The sequence below is a fragment of the Poecilia mexicana genome, unplaced genomic scaffold, assembly GCF_051168715.1.
Source record: "Poecilia mexicana isolate PSO_F unplaced genomic scaffold, ASM5116871v1 scaffold_17, whole genome shotgun sequence".
Classification (NCBI taxonomy): domain Eukaryota; kingdom Metazoa; phylum Chordata; class Actinopteri; order Cyprinodontiformes; family Poeciliidae; genus Poecilia; species Poecilia mexicana.
The window spans coordinates 17039297-17058925 of NW_028263386.1; positions in this window are offsets into that span (position 1 = coordinate 17039297).

Consider the following 19629-nt stretch of genomic DNA (forward strand, 5'->3'; position numbering starts at 1 on the left):
TAACAGCGACATATTATAGAAAAGAAACATTATCTCATTTTAACAAAACATTATATCTAAATCAGATCAACAGTGTCAGAAATACTCGACCCAGTCCACCAACACACATGCTAAAAGTAAGTTAAACCCGTATTTTCATTATGATACTCAATTTGAACCACATAAAATGGTATGCGAATTGTGATGCTCCCCTTTGATTTGGTAGCTGTCTTAATAATCAATGTAAAAAGTAATAATAAAATGTTCAGTTTATGTATGTCTTTAGGTTTTATGCAATACAATTATCAATGACCTCGTTGAATAGCCATTTACATTGCAAGAAATCAGTCAGTAAGTTCAATAAATATTTCCAATATTTTTCCACTGACTGACAGCCTTGTGAATTTTTTTCTTTCATTTCACATTACGTTGGTTATTTTTTTTTTTGTTTTTTTTAATTCAATCTAAGTGAAGAAACAATATTTTGGTTTTTGTTTTCCAATGCGTTAGTTTTTGTACCAAGAAGCAAAATTTAAGAAGCATAATTACTGCCATGCTAGGTCTTAAACAGTCTGCTGATGACTCTTTCTGGGACTTGAAGTGTTAATTCTTAATTATCCTTGTTGAGCTAGATTGTCAGCATCTCCCCTAATTATACACAGAAGTGTTGGATAATGATTTCATCCACCTAATCAACCATCATGGCAAAACAATAAGAAAATCCGTTCTTCATCATTGTTTTAATTAGTGTTTTCCTGCCTCCAAATCCCGAGCAGAACAGCTAAAACCAAAGAAAAAAAAAAAAATCATGGATAACAGAGTCAAAACTGAGAAAAGAAATTTCTCTGTGGTGTAATCAATGTACCCTGGTTATTCAAGCATTCCTTACTTTCCTTTTGTACCAGTGAAATAACCTTGGTAAAGATTATTAACTTAAATCATATGCATAGGTTTGCTGCATAGCTTAATTCTCTCTCTCTCTCTCTGCTGCAGAAGTGTTGTCTTCACTTGATTACGGTAACAGTGTGATACGGCTAAAACAAAGATAGAAACTGACAGGGTTTAAATTAGCCCTTTAAGGCAACAAAAATGCAAGAGGCTTTTAATCTGAATAAAGTATGACCTTAGTCCTCAGCTTTTGTTATTTCATAGAAAGCCATGCGAGTCAGGCAGTTCACAGAGGCAGCTTGCTTTGCTTTTTTTTTTTTTTTTTTTCCACCTATTTTCTCTCCTTTTCATATCATCTCAATTTCAGCCTCAGGAAAGTTATTTTGAGAAATGGCTAAGTCAAGAACAAATTCTCTCACATTGTTGCTGTTGACTTATTCAGTTATTCGGCCATGTGGAAAATGGACACCATTTTCCACAAATGGAACCCTCTCCTCTGAATGATTGTCAGAAGCCTGGTGGAGATTTTTGTGCTGGAAGGGTTTGAAGCTGATGGTGCATCACACAGGACCAAGAGCCTGTTATCAGGATAAATCAGCAGGACAAAGAAAAATATATCTGGGTCTAAGTAAATGTGACTTCATTTTATACATCATAATTAATTAAGTGATGAAATCACTGTTATGCTAGTGAGTTGATATAAGACTAAGTCTGTTGTAGATACATTGTTCACTTTCTAAACTGACAAATGGAAATGGGCATCTACAATTAAATGCAATTTTCACTTATCCCATTAAATTGGTAGTAAATCATTTATTATTGTTATGAGTTTATTCCTATTAGGGGATCTTTTAAGCATTAATGAATAACATTAAGAAAAGCACAGAATCTGACTTTAAACATATCCAAATAGATTGTACACATACGCACACACTTCACACCCTGACCAAAAGACCTTCATAGTGAGTTCAAGATTAATTAATAGTCTTCTATTCCACAGACTGTGCTCCACAGATTTAACCAAATACAATAAAAATAAAGCTACTATGATAAATTGCCAGTTGTAAACACATCAGTGCATGTCAGGCAATGTTCTTTGAAATAATGGACTTATTCTGCTAATTTATAATCTACCGCATGTCTCTTCTTAGTTCATGCAATAAACCTTGAGCAGAATTTTGAATTCAAGGGTTAATATTGTGATTCTTATAATACATCCATGATGCATTCCCTCCATTAGTGTTCCTTACAAAGAAAATTAACCCTTGAACAAGAAATGTTTGATAAGTTCCTGACAACTTGCTAAAGTCACAGCGCCACGTAGTGGCCTGGCATGAAAACTACACCAGATTCAGTGTTCTGGTGATTTTGTCTAAACATGGAACTTTTTCCCTGTCAACATCAGAAAATACAGGCAGTTTCCATGCAGCAAACATAGCTAAGATCCACAGTTTTGTCAGAACTCTGCAACTTTAAGTACCTTTCAAAACAAGCAGTTTTTTTAAACTGCACTTTTACTTTTACCAGAGTTTTACCAGAGTACCAGAGTTTTTTTCCCAGGCATGTATCTGTACTTCTACTTAAAGAATGTGAGTATTTTTGACACCTCTTTCATTGCTTTATCAAAATTAGGCTTTTTTGATAAAGCCACTGCTGACCTGGATACCTCTCACTTGATTCTGATTCAATGGGCAACTTACAGCACCTGCATGGCAGCTGGGCTATATGTTTGACATTATTTTGGCACAAAAAACAAAACATAAATTCAACTAATCTGAGGTGTTCAGAGGTTTTTTTTTTTTTTTTTTTGGCACTCTTTACGTGTGCTGTGACATAACAGTCAAGATTCCTTGCATTCTTGCTTTGAGCTTGTGTGGGCGTCACTGGTAGACAAGGTAATGCAAGGACACCAACCTGTTCCACTGCCACTGACAGAGCTGGTCTGCAGAATTCAGATGCATCAGCCAGAGCAGTGAGTGGAACCAATAGCAGTGTGATTAATCTTGCTGGGGGGTAAATGAAAACCATTATCAAGGTTTTCTGTCCGCCGCATCCTAATGCAAAACACAAAAGAGAAGTGATTTGAATTTCTAAAGCAGCACCAGCGATGCTCATTTGGCACTGGACAGTCTCATTCGGAAGCTGTTTTTTTTTTTTTGCCTGCTGATTTTGTTTTGGTTCTATGATGTGTCTTGAAATGAGCATCATCAACAACTGTGACTCTCTCGATGGCCTGGTGCTCTGGTTGTACTTTTGCTTAAAAATGTGATTAGCAGCTTTCATTTCCTAAAACAATTGCCAAGAAATAAAAATGTAACTTCTGTGAGACTTTTTTTTTTTCCCCACTAGATACTAGTCTGGTAAATTAAACAACAATGCATTGGACTTTAACACATTGTTAACTGAAGTTGCTGAATTTCAAACGTTGTTTTGATCTCTTCAGAATAGATGAAGTAATAAAATAATCTATTCCATTAAAAAATATAGTTACATAATGGAAATTTGTCAATGCCAAGTAAATTACTGGTTGTTTATAGATCCTCCCTTTGGCTAAATCAATTCTTTCCTTACAAAAACTTGAATTCAAAACAAAAGTATCCAGAGTGTGGAGCATGAATTCAGAAATAAGGAAATAACCTTCATAAACATGGTTAGCTCAAGTTTCTGTTGTTGAAACTTGAGCTAAGCTGCGTTTCTGTCCTCCAGTTTTGAGGAGGAAACTGCAGCTCTGCTTCAGTAAACTAGGAATAAAGAATCCTGACTTTTGCCTAACAAGGGTAATCCTCTTATTAGAAAAAGTATTGTCACCAATACTGCCTTGATATTAATCTACTGATCCGAGATGTATAGCCTCGCCTGCTGACATTAAATCAGACTAAGCATTTCTGGCTGTAGCTTTATTCATGAATTCAAAACTTTTCATTTGCTAAATGTCATAATTGTTTTAATCAATGTATTTTGTTATATAGAAATTAATTTTTTTAAAGTTATTCAGATTGAAGATTTTACATAGATTTTCTTTGTTTTTGCTAGAATTTGACTTGGTCATGAATGATAAGATCACGAAAACAAAACACATTTAGAAAGATCTTGAGTATGAAATGGAAATGGTGACTCAGTTTTTAATTTGATCAAGCTTATTTTAGAAGCAACTGAGATAAAAAAACAAACAAACATTTGTTTGCAGAGACAAAAGCTTCCAATACCTGTTTCCTGTTTAATCGCTGTGCAACGATGTCAGTCATTCATTTTTTTTCCCCTCTTTCGTTTCTTTTCTCTTATTTTTTACCTCATCCTGTTCCACTGTTTTTCCCGGTCTTCCAATTTCATGGCTGGGCATCCTCCCATGTATAATTCATGAGTGACATGCTTGTTTTACACACCACGTACCAACGGCCATGTTGTGGCGCCCTGAGGGGGTCTCAGCTTTGCCAGCCTGTAATCTGCTTACACAGAGAGCAACTGGCTCGCAGCTCTCCTCACCAATTACACTCAATTCATGCAATGGCCCTCTCCCTGCCACAAGGTTGGTTTGCGATCATCATGTCCTTCAGAAAAGGTGTACACAGAGAATAGCAACACTGCATCCGTATTTACGTCTGACTGGGAGATAATTGGTTGAGTGCGCTGCGTTGGGGGCACCAAGCAGATAAAAGCACCTCGCTGAATTTGACGGTTGCTCTGCTCATTGCAAGGTCAGAGTCCACGGGTACATCAGCAAAAGCACCTGACAATAGAGCTCACTCACCAAGTTAGAGCCTCAAAGTTTGCCCCATAACAGCAATTTACCTAGGCGTGCTTATTATTCATTGCGCACCAAAAACACCATGGACCTCGTGCAGCATACAAACACAGACTGGCGAGCTTGTACATACAATACCTGCCCAAACAGTGCAGTCAAATGTGGTAGTGTGTAGCCGGTAATAAGCACTGATTGTTTGTGACGGGGCTGTATAAGGCTGATTTCCCAGCTGAGGAATGGGGGCTTTGTATACATCACAGAGCTGTCAGTCTGAGACAGAAAATGGGCCCACAGCTTCACTGCTTTTCAGCGACAGACAAGCGAGAACCACTTCACCATTTAGCTTTCAGACAGCCGACAGGAGCAGCCAGCGATAATGTCGGTACTTTAAATATTTTTGCAGATGCGGTTGCAAAGCCCATTTGCATGAAAATGTGTGCTTTGCTGTTATTTTATTATTTTTTTGTAAGTGGGGAAGAAACATGTTTGTTATTAAAGAGTAAGGGCCATTACTGACTCCAAACAGGTCTAAAGAGTAAATCCATCTTGGAGCCTTCTTTGTCCTGCTCAGGGATGCAGGGGACCCTGAGCATTGGCAGTAAGCAATGCACAGGGTCCCCTGATGTAGTCATGAGTCACAGTTCAAAACATTTAGTTGAATTTAGTTTTCATTCACTAAACAAGTTTGTTCCTGATAGGAAATGGAACAAATGACACAAAAAATTTAAAGGACAATGTTTGAAGAAATTATCTGTCTTTGGTTACGTTTTATAAAAAAAATTGGCTAGTCATAAATGTATATCAAAGCTTGATAGTTGCTGACCATCTTTGTGAATGTTCTCATTGATATTTTGATGGTTTATCTTAAAGAGTTTCACGTCTGTGAGGGTGGAAGGCTGGTGTGCCATCATGTCAGATTCAAGTTGGGGACTTTGAGTCAGAAGAAAAATTGCTAAGATTCCTTCCACCCTAAATATGCCAAGAGAATGATAACAGGCTGAACTGTAGGTAAAGTTTTTTCTTTGTGTATTCATAATTTTTTTTTCCTGCAGTAGAAAAAAATTAACCACTACACAAGTGAGGTTTAGGTAAGAGTTTAAAAAATGTTCCTTAGCGATTCACAGAGAACAAACTTTACAAAATGTAGTTTATGAATCACTGAATGAATTAGCACCGCAATACATTAAGTATCTGCTATTGTTGTATCGACATTCCAGACCACTCAGGACTTCTGGTTCTGCTCTGCATCCCCAGAACCAAACATGGAGAAGCAGCATTCGGTTTCTAAGTTCCTCCAATCGGGAACAAACTTCCAGAAAACTGTAAAACAGCTGAAGCACCGAGTTTCTCTAAGTCAAGACTCAAAAGCCACCAGTTTGAACTATAATAAATGAAATATTGATGTAAAGCACCTTGAACCACCTTGCTGAATTGTGCTATCCAAATAAACTTGACTTGACTTACTTTAAAATATTTGTCGTTTATTCCCGCCCCCCTGAAAAAAATGATTTTATTGCTGTGGACACATATGGTTTTGCTTAGAGGCCCAACAAAGTTAATAAATCATATTTGCATATGTTGCATTAGAGCCTGGATTTGTATCACTTTCATGTGGGGTTTCCTGAATCAGATGGCACATAGTCAATAATTTATTGATTCTACTGTGTTTTATTCATCACTCTCACACTGTGGAGAGATCATTAGGGAGATTTTTGAGAGCTATCCCTACTAATCGACGACTCCATGTTGGACATGTGACGACAACAGTCTGTTACCTACATCTACAAATACAACATTGAAGATTGAACTCTGTGTTACCCGTTTCATAAAAACATATTTGATTTGAAAAGGTTGCAAAAAAAAAAAAAAAAAAAAAAAAAAACTCTGCGAATGGGTTGTTTTTTGCTTTAAAACCCGACTTCAACTGACTGTTGCTGTGACTTAGTGTTATCTCATTATGATTGTTAAATTGAACTGTCAGCATATTACTAATTGCTCTGTAAAATGTATAATGAGTTCATCAACCTAATCAACAACCAAAAACAATGCAGAAAGATTATACTTGCATAATTGTTCTAATTAGAATTTTCTGTGTATATTTTCTGAACAGACAGAAACTCAACATTGGGATTTCAGAGTTTTATGTAAAGGTGCATGCAGTCCGTGTTTTGTTCCTGCTCTCTACCTTCTGCGCAAAAAAAAAAAATGTTAAAAGGGACTATTTACGTTCAACTGAAAGACAGCAAGTTGCTGGCAGGAGAAAAATATATATATTTATTTTTACTTTCACTTTTAGGCAATTTCAGTATCAGTTGCATCAGAAATACTCCTACAAAAAGTTGAGTGTGAAGGTATGCTATCATTGTCACTTCATTATACTTCAGGGAACTTTGGGTCAAGCTCTTCCAGCTATAAAAAAAAAAAAAAAAAAACTAAAAAATCTCATAATCTAGAGGTATGTTGGTAAATGTCATCCTGGATGTACAATATAGAGGTAAAACAATGACAACCTTCCTGGGCACCTTTTATTTTATTTATTTTTTTTGCCATGATGGCTTTTCCAGGAATTAAAATAGATTTTTTTAAGGGCTTGTAATTAAATGCACAATTAAATAAAAACAGAACTTTAGGTGGTTTGCCGCTCCGGTTATTCAATGAGCATTTTAATACTCTGCTTAATGCTTATGGAATATAAAATAAACTTTATTCTTATAAAGATTATCTCATATATCAAATATGTGCTTTCATTGACACATCCCCTTGCTGCTCCATGTTAAAGTTAAAGGCATTCTTCTTTTGTAGGTTGCTGTACTTGTTCCAAAGAGGCGTCGGCATTGGAGGATTGAAAACCTATTCATTAAATGATATTCCCACCAGGCTCTCAGAAATGTTGCTAAATTGATGTTTTCAAAACAGCTATGCTGCCTAAATATAGGGCTGATAAATGGAATATCAGATACAAATTTTCTTGTAATCCATTTTAAGATATATTGTCTCAGACAATGTTTATAAACGTTTAGAATGCTGTAAGCCTTCGGTGAATTTTTAAACATAAAAATGGAGGTTTAGAATGCCATAACATGTAGATGATTACTGCTGTCAATCAATTACAAGTTTTGGTGAGACTAATCACAATTAACCCCTTGTCTAACTTTGTAAACTTGGAATATAAACATGTACACAGTGGTCAAGATCCTCCCACCAAACCCTAACCAATTAAAAAGCAAGCAATTATCTGATATTTTGTTGTTGCTAAAAGTAGTTGGTGTACTCTGCACAAGTACTCAACAGCAACTAAGGAAAACCTACTCCATTATATAAACAGGAAATGTGTTTGGAGGACAACTAACAGATAAAATATATTTTCTTGTTTGTGAGTGCGCCACCCCTTTCTGATGCCGCCCTGGGTAACTGCCCATGTAGCCCATATCAAAAATCAGCACTGCATGCACATTAAAAAAATATATAATTTATTGTCTCAACCCAAACATGTCTGTAAATGTTCCATTTTCAAGGTTTTTTCTTCAGGAAGCTCTAAAGGAAGTAATTTTGTTTAAAATGTTAATAGAAAAGTCCTTCATTAATTTCATATGGAACCTGACATGGAAACAGTCGCTTATCCTCTTCCTGCTGAACGACCGGCATATCTCATGCATGTGAAATTTCGATCAAGCTGGTGACGCTACACAAGTTCTAAATGTTCAACTTCTGTTGCCGTCTGCTGCCACGAAAAACTCATCTTTCGCCGTCGGTCGTCGCTCCCTAGGTAACTCGTTGCTGTGAATTGGGTAACCCTCAGAGGCTTTTAGGTCAAAATAATAGCTTGATTGATCTGTGTAATCTAGTATTTATACGTTAACATTTTCAGATTATTCACATGCGTCAACAGGAAACCGGTATTTAGAGATTCCTTGTTTTTATGTACAAATCAATACAAGTTGATTTAACATTAACTGATACCTTATAAAAGGTTTCTCGTCATCAGTGAAGGGAAATTGAGAAAACATGCTGATTTAGAAGAACTAGTCAGCTGATGCGAGACAACTGGGCACACTCAAGTCCTTTACAATACATGCAACTAATTAATAGATATAGGAGTCATCTCAACATTTATACAAAGTGTCTGCTCAACACTTACACTGGATTGTTTATCCATAACTTTATTCATGGACAAACAAATATCCACATATGCTACTTCTTAGCATGTGTGGATAACTTGGATTGTTGCCAACAGCTGAAGTGAATTTTATGTAAATTTGCTTTTGGATTGTCCTTTTCATGTATTAAAACCATGAGCATCTAAGTTTTTACTCTTAGATGCTCACGTCAAGGTAATGTCGAGTCTAAAGCCTCGACATTACCTTGCATTTTAATAGAACCCTATTCATGTTTCCATGTGTTTCCTGGGCAAAGACAAAAGTGACCCTTTGCCTACATATGCCACTGAAAAATATCTGATTTGCATGCAAAATTCAAATTAAAAGTCTTTTTTCTGGCAGCAACAACAGACCAATCAATGCAATGTGCCAAATTCCTGACATTTTACCTCTTTTTTGGTTCTTGCATTTCCTTCTGGAAGCGCAAGAACCAGAAAAGGTTCTTACATTTCCTAGGAGACCAAACTCTCCTAGGTCAGAGTTTGTTTCTCTCCGACCTAGGATTTCAGCTTATTGAATTACCCTCAACTGATAGACAAACTTTTTCCATTTTATGTATGGCTTTTTCTCATTTAAGATGATGATTTTGCAACTAAACGTTAATTATGACTGTGTTTCAGTCCAGTTCATTAGTCTGGTCCCGCTGTAATACAGGCAGATGTCTGGTGGGCAATAATGATTTATCACAAAGCCACTGAGGTTTGAAAAACAACGCACAGGCAGCACATCAGTACATTTTCTTCTAAATCCAAGTAAACAGATACAGTATCTAGAAATACAGAAACATTGCACAAAGGATAAACCATTGTTAATCAAGGCACGCCAAATAAAAGTTGTGCAAAAGATGACTTGTGGTTTGACTGTTACCGTCAGGATGAGTCCCAGAGAGCCAAATTGCTGATGACTGCTGATGTGTGGCAATAGACAGATTTAGTTTCTCTAAAAACCACACACTTAATCAGACTTGACTAGAACAAGGAACAGACCTGAACCGAGTTAAAGGGAGCAGAGAACAAAGGGAAGGCAGGAACCTAAATAGACAGCGAGACAGGTGAGTGGCATAACTAAGATGGGGAAACACAGGTGGGTTCAATGGGCTTGATTGCTGGGACAATTAGATGATCTGAGGAACTGGAACCAAAAGGAAAAACGGGCCTGACAACAGTCTAAGAAAATAAATATAAATACACAAGAAGCGCAACACTAAGAGAACCAAAAGACAGGTACAAGACCATGACAGGAACAATCAAAAGGGGAAAAAACCCTAATAATCAGGGTTAAAGAATAAACTATGAAACTATACATGGACTGGCATGACAAAACCCGATGAGCAAGGACTAAAATATCCTAAATACGGAAAGACGCTCTGTTATTTCACAACAGAAACTGTTTAGGAAGGTTAACGCCAAAGTTACTTTAATGCAAAAAGTATGTATCATAAATAACCCATAAAAAACGCAAACCAATACACCCAGCAACCATTAAGGTTGGAGAAATTTTAAATAATTTAAAATATTCTACTCACATTTTTGTGCACCTTATACCTGATCTTTGTGATTTTAAATACTTAAAGGATCTATTTTGAATATTACTAATAAATACACAGCTCTTACTTTTCATTCTAATGTATGTTCATCTTACCTTAAGTAATAAACAAAATAAATAATAACAATTGTAGTTTATTTAGTTAGAAGTAAATCAGAGCTAAAAAGGATTTTTAAAAAAACATAAGTTTCACAAAATTAAAGGACGTTGTCTCATGTAACAGCTAAACATGAAAAAGATCTGCAGATAATTGTTTTCTAAAAAAAAAAATCATTGTAATTGTTGTAAATGCATGATTGCCTCTTATTTCAAGATTCCGTCTGTTCTTCTTGTTGTGATTAGATATTTTTGTGACCCCGGCAGAGAAATGGGTCTATTGCCAAAGTATTCCATCACTCTTATTATCAAAAAGCTTCTCATTTTGAGTTAAGTGCTCCTCTGTGTGCTCCTTTTATCCCACAACAATAGCCTCTCTAAATTAAATTAGTATTACAAGAACATGGTCAGCAGTGTAATTCATTACTTTCCATGTCAGTAATTTCGTTGAATGATCTGGACAACATATGGTGCATGTACTGCTTTAAAGGTCTAATAAAATCTTGGGAGGTTTCATTATCTTTCATGGATTTTATGCTTATATTACAAATCATTTGCTAGATGATACTTCAGAAACATCCTAACTTCAGCTTATGCCTCTATGCCTCTGTTCCCCAGAGCTCGAACATGAAACACCATCATGCCACCTCAGTTATGTTAGCATGTATATTATATTATAGGACAACGATTTTTTTTTTACAGAATCATATTGCTCTCACAAACAAAAATACATTTTCGAGCACTGTCACATGTGCAAACATAATATTGCGTGAAATGTTGTATAAATGTAATAATTGTAACAACATGATCATTGTATTGTGCAAAAGTGATACTTATATTGTATAAATGTGAGAATTGTATCCATCCGGCAGTAAGGTGGCCAACAAAGCTGAAGTTGGCTTCTGATTGCAGCTTCCGATTCTGGACATGGATAAATGTTTTATCCACCTAATTTTCACGACCTTGAGCATCTTTAATCTGTTCTGCTTTAAAAACGAACATGCTTAGGCACTTCAAAACTTGCCTCCTTACCGCCACCTTCTGGACGTATGAAATTATCACGTTTATACAATATAGCTATCATGTTATAATGTGATAATGCTCAAAACTGTATTTTCCAGCATGACAGCAATGCACTGTCATAATATGTTTTTCTTTCTTTTTTTTTTTTTTGTCAATATTTTACATCCCAATACATCTAATCTAAAACTGCATATTTAGGCACTGCCACTAACGTTAACCAAACTGGTTCTATGTAGTGCATTTCATCTTTGCATTGCACAAGATGTAAAAGCAAAAATAAAGTTGTTATTGTGATGATGACCAAACGTGGCCCCAATATTTAGTTTGCTGAAATATTTTCTGGGTTAATTCATCAATCTATTTCAATGTAGGAGAATCGCAAACAATCAAAACAAGCCCTTAATCCTTTATGGATTAAGCACATCTCAGACAGCCCTTTCTCCACAGTCATGGCTTTAACCTGTTCATCCACAGTGAACCCTGGCCAGATTGATCAACAGCGGATTCTCTTTTTTCTTCGTTTTTTTGTACCCACTTCAGGAATGGGCCAAGCCGGGCCAAGCCGTGTAGAATTGCAATTTGATTGACAGCAGACTCCATTTGTGGACTGGCCCGTGATTTACATGACTGCACGCGCAAAGACCGGATATTGCAATCATAAGCAGAGCCAGGAATACATGTGTCGACTTTTGGAGTAGAATGACCATATTTCGCAGCACTGCGCAAAGCATGCCTCTCGGAAGAACGGGGCGGCGATAGAAGAAGCGACAAAAATTGAAGCTCTGGCCACTGTGCTGTTTGAGCTAGTTTAGCGTCAGCTGAGGTAAAATACTCGAACTAAATAAGATTAGTTTGCGGATGTGTGGAAATTGGTGTACATCTTTTTACTACATTACCTAAAACATTACCTAAATCAAAAAAGTTGCACAAGTTAAAAAAAAAAGTAAATGCCACAACATAGATTAAAAGTCGTGGGTGTTTTACCGGGTCAAGAAGGAGGGATATTAAACTTGACTATATCCACACTTGACCACCCTTCAAAGGAAGTGAGACTTAAAACACCTCCGTTTTATTTTTGGGTTCAGGTTTTGAGTCCCCGTTTAAAAAGAAATCATGTTTGGAACTACAGCTATTGTCAACACAATACCCCTACCTACACACTCTCTCACACACATATCTAGTTCTTTACAAGAAAAGTTCAAAGTTTTATTCCTGTCTTTGCTAACACTTAAAGACTGTAAGAAAAGTCTCTGCGATTTACTAAATAGCCTCATTCTTACTCATCACTGTGTATTGAACATGGACGTAGTCCACAAACTGGGCATGGTAGTCAAGTGATGACCCCATTTTGAATCAAATGGAGGCTGAACAATTCTGAGAGATATTGCTTTCAACACTTTAAGGAGAACGCGTAAGGAGCATGAACAAAACATTGTGGCCGTTGTTCTTTTGTGGTGCTCAGATTGTTTATCGACGAGGTGAGCATGCCTTTTATCACCGTGAGAGGCTTCTGGAGACGAGTACAAACTCATGTTCATCTCTGTGTCCTATGAAGGACCAAACCTGACATCATTAAAAATAAAAGCAGGAATATAAAAATGTCCCAATAAAAAAAATTTTAAAAAATCAATACTTTAAATGCTCCAATTACTTAAAAAAAGAGAACTTTACTTCATGTTTTATCATTTTTTTGACCTTCATATTTATTTTTTCAGTTTCAACAAATCATAAATTTTAGTCTATATTACACATATTCCTGCTCTTAAAATATTTTTTAAATATATATATTTTTTTCCTTTTACTCTTAGATGTCTTTTCAATTATTTTATCTATAAATGCATTTGTTTTCCTGCATCTCTTCATATCCCGGTGTTCTGTTCACATTTTTCTGTCCCCTATTCGTACTTTACCCGATGCATTTCTTTCTCGTTTTTTAAATGAGGACGGGATGGGTCTTAAAGCATCGACATCTACTTATGAGCTGGCTAGCTTTACACTACATAGATCAAATCGACATGCCACTGGTGGCCAAAGTCACAACTAAGATGGTGAGCTTAGCAACTTTATTTGAAAGCAAAGTTTTATCTCCTGACTTTGTTATTTTTCATTTGGATGCTCTGGCAGAACTTTCAGTGAGAAAGTCCAGTCAGGGAGGAAGAAATCATTACTCCAAACGTAACATAAAAAGCCAAATTAGAGTTTGTAAATGCTCTCAGAGCTCATGTTTTGGATCAAGAATGTCAAACTGAAACATTTGGTCATAATGACCATCATTACATTTCAGGGAGAAGGTGAACAACATCGGTTTGTGTATTTAGACAAAGAACTTTATTAAGTTCACCTGTGTGAACTCTTTTTCATGGCAAAATGAAAAAAGAGCATCATGAGAAAATATTGAGGCAAGTTTGCAAAAAAAAAAAAAAAAATCAAGCAGGAACGTAATGCATAAGCAATACGTCCTAAAAACTTAATTTAGTCACAGTTTGGTTGGGAGGAATGACCAAATTTCCAGCAAATCATTGTGAGAAGCTTGTGGAAAGATATTAAAATTGTTTACTGGAAACGTTCTATAATAAAAAGCTTTTATAATTATTCACAAATGTAGCCAATGGTATTAATGTTGGTCATCTATGTTCTATGATGTTGTGTTTTTTGTGTTTTTGAGATGTTAAACACTTTGAAATGGCCTGTTGCTGAAATGTGCTCTACAAGTAAAATTTGATTGATTGATTGATTGATTGATTGATTGATTGATTGATTGATTGATTGATTGATCTCAATTAACCTGAAATTTGAACATGTGAAAAAAAAGTATTCTTGTAAAGTGTATGTAAACTTCTGGTTATAATTTTATGTTAGTGTTGCTCTTTGAACTCGCATTGCTCACATACACGGCAGAAGAAAAAAACAATTAGACTGTCATGATCATACTATACACAGTAAACCTGATGCAAGCACACACCAAACAACCGTAATAAAACTGACTGCCATTTCTTCCCCTGCTGAAAGGCTTATTGCTCTTTCTTTTCTTTTTTTTTTTTTTTTTTTTGATGGCAGTTGTAGCACCAAATCAGCGATGACTAAGTCTAACGGTTATTTACTGTAGGACACCTGAAATGTCTGAAGCATCGTTCGTAATCTAGCATTTTATTAAGGAATCCCTGCTTCTGATTTCCTCATTACTATCAGCAGCTATGGACGGGGGCTGTTAGTTATACACTGAGGGAATGCATTAAAAAGATATCTAACATGCACCCACTCATATAATTACAAATTAGCTAGTATTTGCATAAATAAAGCGCCGCATCGATTATTAAAACATACCACCAACCATGACTGTTCTTTATGCATCTCTCATGAAACGTGTTCATTTCGCATTCAGGCATGTGTTAGGCAAGTTAAAATTAATGCCATTCAGCTACTAAAGTCTAATCCCTAATATCATGATTGAAATTCCTCTGGCTTTTATTCGTCTTATCAGAGCTGCTCCATGTTGAGATAATGTGTGTCTGTGCGACTGACGCTGCCGCACCGTTTGTAGCTTCTGATATTCAACGGTTGACATTCAAATGTGGCCCGTTCTACCTGGCTGCAGCTGCTCTGTTATCTGCTTCGGCTAGGCTGAGCGAAAAAAGGTGCATAGGTTGGGCGCTGCAGGCGAAGCCGGATCTTCACAGCATAATGAGAGTTTGCCTGGGTGCCGCTGTGCCTGGTCCCTTCACAAAGAAGGAGAAAAACCACTTTTATTCCTCACGTCAGAGAACCGAGGGCCCGCCTTGGGCTACTATGTCGCTCTTTGAATGTATGCAGATTGCTCAGTAATTAGAATAAAAGGTTTCTTCCTTTGACTGTTTTTTCTTTCACCTTAATTGAAAAGAGGTTGCTGTTGTTTAGTTCCCATGGGCTGACCATTGCGGACAACGCTGAATCATTTAGCAAGAAAAACAGTAAGTTGGAGGATGAAACAACTAGGAAACTATTCAAACAAGTGTGTGAGCGTGTGTGTGTGTGTGTAGGTGTGTTTTTGAAAGCTTTGATTGCTCTTCCATGCTTGACTGAACTGGATTTAGGGCAGGGGAACTCTCCTGCTTGAACATCCAAGACTTCCCTCTCCTTATCTCTGCTCCTCTCTCTCTTGCTGTCCATGTGTCTCTCTGTAGTTTATGCATTTTTTTTTTTCCCTGTGTGTCTCAGCTAAGGTGAAAACAGTGTCCATGTGATTTCTACAGCCCTGCTGGAGACCAGTACCTCATCACAGGTGGGTCTCGGCTGGTTGGGTAAGCGAATCAAATCTTGCACAGCACAACCAAAGCGATTGCAGCTTGAGACTGGAGACCCTGACTAACGTATAAGTCGTCGGGGCACGTTCAACCGGGTGCTTCTGATTTAATTCAGTGTGGATACGGGAAAACATGAGGAAAGGCTTTTAAAAATGACAGAAAAGGGTATGAAAATAAAGCAACACAGAATAATCAATACAATACACCTAACCAGATTTAAAACAAAAAGACAGAAAAAATACACTTTTGCAGGTTTTAGTCCGGTTAAATTTAAAGCTCTGTATTAAATAACAACAAAGTACATTCTAAAACATATGGTCCATCTAAAAAGCAGTCACGCCTCTTGAACATTTTATATTTTAACGCAATACCACCACCAATTTTAGTTTAATTTATTCACATTTGATTGGCCAATACAGAGTAGAGGATGTTAGATAAAATAGAAAACAAAAAATACTTGACATATCACATTTTAAAAAGTTTGGTGTGCATTTCTATGCTCAAAGGCCAGGAGACCGAAGTCCTCAGAGACTCTTGACATAAAATTAGCCAAAGGTCAACACATGAATTAAGTGAGACGCTACAGTTTTCTGAGAACACCTATTTTTGGGACATAACTTCTCGCTCATAAGTTAAGTTTTGTCATAGTTCTGTTCTGCTTTAAGAAATTATTGACACGTGTGTGCAAAAAAAAAAGAAGAATTGATTTAACAGTTCAGGACACAAATCTTAGATTTTATATAACAGCAGTGACACCAGACAACCAATAACCTCTCTGAGTCTTTTCTCCTTTTTTTAAATCTACAGTCCATCCTCTTTCTATTTTTATAAACATGGAATATCACCCTCTGCTCAGGAAATGGAGGGATACTGAAGAAAAAAACAATTAGTGGTTCTGATTGGCTTGTGTGAGGTAATGAAATTGCGTGTTTCATTGTAGCGTGTAATAGAAAGCAGTTTGAAGTTAATTGAGGGGAGATAGGACACTAGACCACTGCCTGCTGCAGCACTGTAGTGGGGTGTTGGGCTTCACAGTGAAAAAGTCTATAATATCTTTAAATAATAGTAAGGAAATAAACATTTATCAAAAGGAATTTACATTACTTTCCCATTGTAAGTAGAAGTTGAATTGTCTTGAATTGACTTAATTCCATTTGTTTTGGGGACAAACTTGCAGCTGCAAGACATATTTAAGCATTCACAAACTTAAATGTTGTGACATTATGTTTGCCGACAATTTCTTGTCATTCACGTATGCTTTTTAGCTTCCCTTAAATACGTGATAAATATGAAATTGTAGCGCTTGGATAGCAACAGTGAAAGAAGTTCTAGGATGCAGCAATCTGAGTCTGTGCAGATTCAAAACAACTTTGCTGTTCTGTGGCTCCCGTTCAACTGGATTTGAAAAGGAGAAATACTGCCATCTTCTGGTGGAAGAAATTAATTACACACTTTCTTAACGCTCAGAGTCCTTAAAAATACAACATACAGCAAACAAACAAAATAGGGGATCTTATGTGAAATCAGCTGATTCAGTCTGGTTTTTTTGTTTGTTTGTTTTTTGTCTTGTCTTGAATACACAATTAAAATAATAAATCGATCTTACACCACTACGGTTTTTAAAAAACATTGACTTTAAAGAAAACTGCCATGTTTTTTCCTAGACTAAGAAGAACAATGTTGTTTTGGTAATAAAATCGATGCAGAAAAACCTTAGAGAAAAACCGTAATAAAGTGGGGGAATGTGTGATCGGTGTGAAGTGTTTTTCTTTCCTTTCTCCTCCGTCTCCCCTGAGTGTTGACAGAAGACAATTAAACGCAGCCTGCCATCGGGATTGATCGTGTCACCCTGACAGTCAGAGCAGAACCGCAGCACCTGTATTCATTAAACAACCTGTTTAGTAACCACAGAGCACAAGGAGAAGTCAGCCTCTGTTCGCAAAGCGAAGCACCGCGGAGCGAGAAACACCAGCTAAATCGAACAGAAACTTCTCCACGAAGCGTGACAGTGGGGACAGAATCAAATGGAAGGAAAGCTTGGCCCATACCTCATGTAAAAAAAAAAAAAAAAAAAAAGACACAGAAAAACAGAGAGGTGACACAGTGGTAAAGTTAAAAATAAATTTAAAAAAAGCTAAAATGGCTGCATTCATTGGAAATATGATTGGACTGAGACAGGTTATTTGTTGCTTTATTGCTTCTTAAACATCTGTTCACTTTGAAGGCTTGGGGGTGAAATGTTAACAAGTTTGAGCCCTCCCTGTGAAATGAATAAACGCTCTGCCAAGTCAACTGAAGATGAATAATGAATATTAAAGAGCCGCTGCGCATTGAAACCTAATTAGTCCTCATATACTTATTTTGCATAACCTTGCGGTAAACCTTGAGTGCCTTGCTTCACATCCCATACAGCGGTGAGTCTGAGAAAAATAGGCCCCTCGCAAGCACCTCCTTCCTCCTCCTCTTCCTCCAATTTCACAAACACATTCTTCAGATGCGAAGCATAGATAAATATGTGTCTAAGTAGATCTGTAATCTGTTTACAGAGGCCCTTAGTCGTAGTCGGCACAGGTTTGAGTCTGTGGAATGAGATTATAATGGAGAGTGGATAAAGGTACGAGTAGATGTATAATCTCCATGAATTGTTCCGTCCTCTAATCATCTCTAACTTTGACCTTGGTGCTACATCTGAGGAATTCTTCAATAACTGAAAACATTTTTTTTAAATGGCACTGAGTGACCTATTTGTAGACTGAACACTACTTCCAGGATTGATTTCTTCTCTGGCCGAGGTGACCTCAAGAGTAGTTTGGGTAAGTTTGAACTCTGACAAAAAGGGTCAAGGAGATTCTCAAGTTTATACTTTCTAAAGCAGCACTAAAAAAAACTTTTTCCCAAGGAATGAACGGATCTATAATAAAATGCCTTTCAAACAATTTGTCACATTTCAAATACAAACTTCTACATTTCATTGGCATAAATTCTATTTTATTATGTGTTAAAAAAAAAAAGCATCCCTCGGTGATGTGGTGGCGCAGGGGTAGAGCATGTACAGAGGCCTTAGTCCTTGACAAGGCCGTCACATGTTCGAGTTCCCGCCACATGTTTTCATGTCATGCTGCACCATCCCTGCAGCATGACTGCCACCACAGTGTTTCATGGCAGGTGTGATGTGTTCAGGATGATACTCAGAGGGCGTGGCGATGGCGCAGTGGTCTGTTGACCTTTGCCACACGTCGTCCCCCTCTCTCACACCTGATTTCCTGTTTGACCACTGTCAAATGAAAAGCTACAAGAGTGTGGGGGAAAAAAGCAATCGTTATGTTTTTTTTTGTTTGTTTTTTTTTCAAAATAATGATATGCAGTTAGTTTTCCACAGCTCATAACATTTTGACAGTAATCCAATAAAACAACAATCTTGGTCTCATTTGACCAGTGGACCGTCTCTCACTGGTCTGCGTTAATCTTCTTTTGACAGTCATTTTCTACTTCTGCTCTTTTGCAACGGCATGACATCTTTGTTTCGATCTTTTTTTCTTTCTTTTTTTTTGTTTTTTTGCTGACACAATAATTTGAAGATTAAACAAGTAGCATTGAAAATTTCAGTTGTGATCTGAGTTATGAACCAAAGCATCTGTGAGAAACTGGAAATCCATGCGGTACATGCCATGGCCATGAATGTTTGATGATGATGCATAGAAGTATATATATTTAGAGCTGCACTTTGACTCATGCAAACTGGCTCATTTGTTTGCTTGTGTCAATAGATGCTCTCATTGGAACATGCAAGGACTGCATTTTTTTGAAGGACAGGTTTAGGATGCAAAAAATACGTCTTGTGATTTAACCACTCCTGTAGCGCTTCTGATGTCCTCCTTGTTTGGTTGCTCGAGAGATTCACTCAAGTTTTGCACTACTA